Genomic DNA, 7,093 nt, shown 5'->3' with positions numbered 1-7,093 from the left:
ATGTTCACATGAACAAATTTCTATCCGTCCTCAGAACTTTCAAGAACCAGAATATCAAAGATGAGACTATCAAGTTGATTCTTTTTCCACTCTCACTTGAAGGTAAAGCCTTCGAATGGTTAACTGCACAGCCGATCAATTCAATAGATAAATGGGAGAAGTTGAGAACAAAGTTTATGAACAAGTTACCTACCCAAGAGCAGATGCCGATGCCACAAGCCATCAACAATTCCAAAGGGAAGGTGACTGAAGAATATAATCAAAGCTGGGAGAAATTCAATAATCTGCTAGTCTCATGTCCACATCATGGATATGACAAGAGCACATTGGCTCATTTTTTCTATTAAGGACTCTCGATGATGAACAAGCAGATGATACAGTCAATGCACAAAGACAAGTTTACATCGATGGATGGAGAGGAAGCTTACAACTTTATCGAGAATTTAGCTGGAGAAACACAACAGTGGACTACTAGCAACGAGGATGTCGCTAGCATGGAGGGGGAGCCAAAGCAATTTGGTTACCAAGAACATGAACAATCAGATCAAGAACTGAAGTCTACATTGGCCAGCCTGGCCACCAGCATTGAAACTCTGAGTAAGAAATTCAACCAATTCTCTATGAATCCCTCCAAGATCAACAAGTCTCAAGCTAAATCTCTCCCAGTCATGCAAGCTAGCCGATACTGTGAAGTTTGTTCAGACACCTCCCATGCAACTCTAGAATATCCTCGTTACTATCAACATGCATCAGTTGGAAAGTACAATGTGAACCCATTTCAGAGGCCCAACCAAGGTGGTAATAACTTTCAAGGTCATTATTGGAGACAGAACGCTGGACCCCCAGATTTTCAAGATCAAAGTTATATTCCACAGACAAGTCAAGCTTCACAATTAGTTCCTCAACAACAATTATACTCTCAGCAAAATTCCAATACAAGTGGAGAGTTAGTGCCTGATCCTAGGAGAAATTATGCCGCACCTGCCAACCTGGAGAATGCTATTACTTTGCTATCACGGAAAAACTAGAAGTTTGAAAGTGTTCTAGAGCTTCTTGCATAGTCTCAACTCAATCTCGAGCAATCTCAGGCAAGTCAATGTTCTAGAATGGAGTCTCTAGAGGCTAAGGTCGACCCACTCACTACTGCTTTGTCTGTAAAGACACAAGCCACTCAACCTAGCTTATTGGAACCAATATTGAAGAGTGAAGATGTATACCATATTGGGACAACTGCTAGTACTGATCACCTTCATGATCATGTCAGCTCAGTTACTACTCTCAGATCTGGATTGAAAATAGATAACAAGGTTGACTTACCTTCTCATGATGACATTGCTATAGAGCAATCGGTCAAAATTTCAAATGAAGTTCAAAAGGAAGTGGGGGAAATCCTTTCCACTCCTATTTGTCAAGATGACCAAGAAAAGATATGCAAGAATGTCAAAGAGAAAGAGGAGCAGACACATGCTGATGTGTTTGTACCAAAGGCACCTTTTCCTATGTTTTTTGCTCAAAACAAAAAGGACAAGTAGTTTTTAGAGATGAAGGAGGCATTTGAGAAAGATAACATCAATATCCCCTTTCTCAAAGCGATTAAGCAGTTGCCATCATATGCCAACTTCTTGAAAGATGCATGTAACATAAAGATAAGTACTCATATTCCAAAGCGAGCATTTCTAGCTGGACAAACAACATCTGTTATTCATCAGCAAGCTCCAGTCAAGCTCAAAGATCCAAGAAGTCCTACAATATCATGCAAAATAGGAGAAAAATTCAAGGGTAATGCTCTTTTAGACCTTGGTGCTAGTGTTAATCTCTTGCCATATCATGTGTACCAAGCGTTGGGCCTAGAGAACCTAAAGCCTACAAAAGTCAAATTAAAGTTAGCTGACCGTTCTACCAAGATTACAAGAGGCTTAGTTGAGGATGTTCTTGTTCAAGTAGCCAATTTCTACTATCCAATGGATTTCATTGTAATAGACACCCAGGAGGCCTTTGATAAAATTCCAATTATTCTAGGCCGACCTTTCCTCGCTACCGCAAAAGCTTTGATAAATTGTCACAACGGTGAAATGAAGATCAACTTTGGTAGGATGTCTATGGACATAAATATCTTTCACCTGTTGCTTAAGGATTGTGATGACGCTGAAGGTGGAGAGGTGTACTTCCTTGATAGCATGATACAAGAATCCTTCCCATTCGAAGATACAATTGAAAGTGCTCAATCTATAGAAAACTGTGATGAACCTGAGAACCCCACCACAGAGACGTTGCTAGCCATGTTCTTCGAATCTCTGCAGAAAATTCAAGATTTCAGTGAGCATAATAGAAAATTGGCAGAGAGAGTAACAGACCTTGAGAAGATGAACTCTACATTTTAGGATGAACAACAAATTTCTGCCCAGAAAAATCAGTTACTAAAGAATCAGCTTAAAGAAGTTTTAGAAAAACAACAGAATCTAGAAACTGAAATGAGTCTTCTGAAGCAGAAAGTGGACCATATTGATAAGAAGTATTGCACTGTTGAAGCCTCTTCTACACCATCATTGTCTGAACGAGAGAAGTATGTGAACCAGTCTATCGCCCACCTTGAGCGCAGTCAGCCAGACATCAATTATCATCACTGTGGTGGTAAAGGGCACATCAGATACTATTGTCCTGTTAGAAAGAAAGATTTTCGTCAATCTTCTACACAGAGGAACCACAAGGCCTATCACAAAATCATCAGACCTGAAATAGTTCCAGGTCAAGAAGCAACTTCACCAGCAATCTTTCCAGCATATCAAGGAGTATTTTTGACAACCCACATGGTGAGACCTCCTCGTCCTCCAAACATTCGTCAGATTTGGGTAAGAAAATTTGATCTCCTCATTCCAAATTTATAATGCATGATATATAGTCTTAGGGATCTGACTTAAAAAGACCTAACAAAAAAAATAAAAAAGAAATAAAAAATAAAAAATAAAAAAAAATCTTGGTAAAAAGAAATGTTCTTATTTTTTGGATTAATTTTGATATTCGGCATCAATGGTAACATTTTCCCTTTTTCTCATTCATTTCATTTAGTTAGTTTCTATACATTGAGGACAATGCATATGTTAAGTTGGGGGAGGGTGTACTTGAGAAGTACTTGAGAAATGAATTTAAAAAATTATTTTTCAAAAACAAAAATATTTTTGTTTCTATATCAATTGCATGAGAAAAATGAATTTTAAGGATGAGTCTGGGATATAGATTCTATACTGCTTGATAAGAGCCCAAAACTGTAGTTTTAACCCCTTAATAATCATACTGTTAGACCAATTATGTGAATAATAAGTAAGAGTTAACGATTACGCGTTTTATGCATTTCGGGCTTCAAAGTCCATTATGTGCGAGAAATGTGCCACTTTAGCGAGATAAAGGAGCAAAAGTCGTGAGAACTTCGAATGCCATATCTTTGGACTCAGACCTCGGATTGAGGCCTACCTTATGTCAAAACGACCGGCTCGGAAAGAGCTTTGCAATGGTCAAGCCTTGACCCAATCAGAGGAGCAGAAGTGGACGAAAAGTCTGTGGAAGTCAACTGCAGCTGAAGAGGCCTTTTTGATGAAAGAATTGGGTTTTGGGCACGATTCTCGGCCCAAAACATGGCTCCAAGCCCATGCACGATTTTTGGATCTGAATGTATAAGAACAAAAGCTTAGTTCATTGTTAATGGTAGATAGTTAGGTTAGAAAATAAATTAGATTAGTTAGCCTCCATTAAACCTTAATTCTAGATCTAGTTTTCATTAGATTAATTAAGTTTAATTTTATTGCAATTCTTGTTTTAGATTAAACTCTCAAATTATTGTTCTTGATTGATTAGATAATAAAAAATAGTTATTTTGTCCATTTCGATTTATAGATCTAAATTCCATTATTGTTTGTTATCATTTCATAGTTATTAATTAGATTTGATTATTGTTTAGTGAAAATCGCATAAAGTTAGAATCTTTTCATTATGTTTAGTTTAGATTTAATGGGAATTGTTAGTTTGATGAATCAAGGCTAAATCCTCCATTAGAGGGTTTGATGAAGCCTTGATGAAAACTTAGTGGTTAGTATAGAATTGGTTGTAGAATCTATTCCACTCTAGAAAGTCGTGTTTAAGCCATGAGAATGGGTGGGCGACTTCACATGCTAGTTAGTACTTTCGGTAGAAATGCCATGAACACTAGGGATTAGAACTTCGAATTTCTTGCCGTAAGAAGCGTGAGAATCGAGATACAAGAATCTATACTAGGTTATTAAGTTGGATTCGAGGTGGATTCAATTCCCCTCTAATCCTTTATCTAGATTCAAAAACAAGCATATTTCCATAGTATTAGTAGTTAAATTCAGCGTAGACTCATTTTAGTTTCATCGTAGTATAACACCGCCCGTAAAGCTCTCATTGACTTAAAAGCGACTAGTTAGACTTAGAAAACAATCCATGCTAGGGAACTAGGAGTGGAGCGAACTTCCTACTCCATTTATTGCAATTAGATTTGAGAGTTGAAGATTTGATAATAGACCGTAAAAGTATCAAGTTTAGTTTACTTACGTTTTGGATTAAGTAGTTCATTTAAGTAGGTAAACTATTCATTTTACATTTATCAAATGGCCGCTGCCATCTTAGTTGCACTTTAGCATTGTTTTCTTTGTAGAAGTAGTCATTTTTAAGTCCCATTAAAACCCACCCACCCTTGTTTGATTCATCGTGGTTATTCGTTTTAGCGTCGAAAAATTCGGGAAAAATATACGGGCGGCGCCAGCGCCCAAGGAGAAGCGCGACCAGCTATGTTCTGGAATTTCATCAATACGAAGCGGCTTCAACGAAGCGCGACCAGCTAAGTTCTTGTAATTTTCTTCTACCACATACCAGCGCCAAGGAAAGGAAGAGCGACCAGCTAAGTTCTTGGAACTTCGAATTTACAGCGAAGGCCAGAATTTAAGATAAAGCGGCGCCAGCGCCGCTTTAGCTGAAATTTCGGATTTCCCGAGGTTTGATTCGAACCCGAGTTGTCAAGTTTTTCGGTGTTCTAATCTCTTATTTACACCGAACAGCGTAAACAAGGCGCTATTCATAAAGCGAAGCAAGGACATTTATCGGTATTCCTTTCTTCCACTCCTCGCATCTTACGTCGGAGGAGTTTTAATTCTAGTATAATCGGGCTTGTTTTTAGTAGAAATAAATACAACACGCCTATCTAGAATTTCACACACTACACCCGATATTATGGGTGAAGAAAGAGACTCCTCTCTCGACTTTTTATAAAGCTTTGGCGATAGCCCTAAATCTTGCATCGTTCTAGCGGACCAACGGGGATTTTTGAATTCCCCAAACATATTTAATCATTACCCGTTTTCCATGGTCTAGACCATGAAAAACCTTACCAACACATCGTAGGATTGAACAAGTCCTTACAACATTCCATCATCCTACCGTTAGTGCGGAGACGGATTAAAGCGAGGGTATTTCCCTTCACCTTAGGCTGATAAAGGCGTCTTGGTTAAGCGCCCAAAGCCTAATTAAATGGACTTCGTGGGCTAAACTTGTTCATTTGTTTATGGAACATTTTTACCCACCCCTAAAGGCGGATGAGATGCTTTCCAAGATTCATTTTTTCGACAAAATCCTCATGAATCATTTACGAGGCTTGGAATCGTTTCACCGATCTGCTTATAGAGTGTCCACACCATAACTTAGCTAAAGACCGTTAGTTAGGTGCCTTTTCAAAGGACTTCTACACCACCATAAAGAAGTCCTTGACATAATGAATGGGGGTAGTTTCCTAAGTAAAGGAGCCAATGAGGCTTACAAATTTTTAGAGGATCAAACTAAAGCGAAATAACATTTGGGGGTAGTGGCGATTACTCCCGCTCGCTAGTTCTTCTTTCGCGATTAAGGCTACCGGTATGTTTGAGATAAAACCCGATCTAGAACTTAAAAATTTAATCGAATCTCTAACTAAAAAGGTTGAGGCCATTTGTACAACAAAAGCCTATCCCGTCATGAATGTAAATTCAAATCCATGTAGTTTACGATTTGGAGTCACGAGCATCCGACTCCCCATTGTCTATAGCCTATGAACATTCTTGTTCTATTAATAGTGAACCTAAGCCCCTTGGAGACAAAATCCCAACCGGTTGGAGAAATAACCAACAAGTCACACCTCCGAGGTACAATAATCAATATGTTTAGGCCAACACACGGTTATAACCAAGCTCCTCGGGACAAGGGCGAGGTCGAGGGGTAATTATAATAATTATAACAACCAAAGCACAACCTCGACAAGGTCAAGCACAAAGGTCAATATAGTTATAATAATTATAATGCTAATAGAGGTATCGTTAGGTAAATAATAACTATCACAATCCGCTATAAATAATCAAGCGACATAGTTCGATCACACCACCCGTGACTATTACACCCACACAACCGGATCGTCTTGACACCTTCATACAAGTGAGCCAACAACTTTTCCAAACCATGGCTCAATCTAACCAACACATTCTACAATCGTTAATAATTTAAACCAACAGTTAGCCCAAGAGAAAGCCCAACCAAAGGCGTGTTTCGAGGCCAAGCGATACCCAACCCTAGAGCGACAAACCGGCCTTTGAGGTAAAGCGGTAATACTAGTGCGGAAACTACAAGCGTAGGTGAGCTAAATGCCATCACCACTCTCCGTTACGGAAGAGTGGTTGATAACAAAGTAACTATGCCTATAGTTACCCCATCGATACTCCTACAGCGGATATCGAACTAGATGCGAAATAGAAACTGAAGAGCCTACTGTTTGTAGAGGTACCCGGTTAAACCACAACCTAAGAAACAAAAGCCAAAGGTTAAACATCCTGTTGATCCATATGCTAATTATAGAGAAAACACCGTTTCCCCAAAATTAGCCATGTTAACTAGGGATACAAATTATGAGGAGATTAGGAGCGTTTTCAAAAATCTAACTATAAACCTTCCCTTTTTCGAAGCTATTAAAAGCTACCACACCATGCTAAGTTTCTTAAGGAGTTGTGTACTACTAGGCGTAAGACCAATATACCAAAAGGCGCCTTTTTAACGAGAACAA

The sequence above is a fragment of the Coptis chinensis genome, chromosome 5 (genome assembly GCF_015680905.1).
Source record: "Coptis chinensis isolate HL-2020 chromosome 5, ASM1568090v1, whole genome shotgun sequence".
Taxonomy (NCBI): domain Eukaryota; kingdom Viridiplantae; phylum Streptophyta; class Magnoliopsida; order Ranunculales; family Ranunculaceae; genus Coptis; species Coptis chinensis.
Note: the sequence above shows the minus strand (reverse complement) of the source record.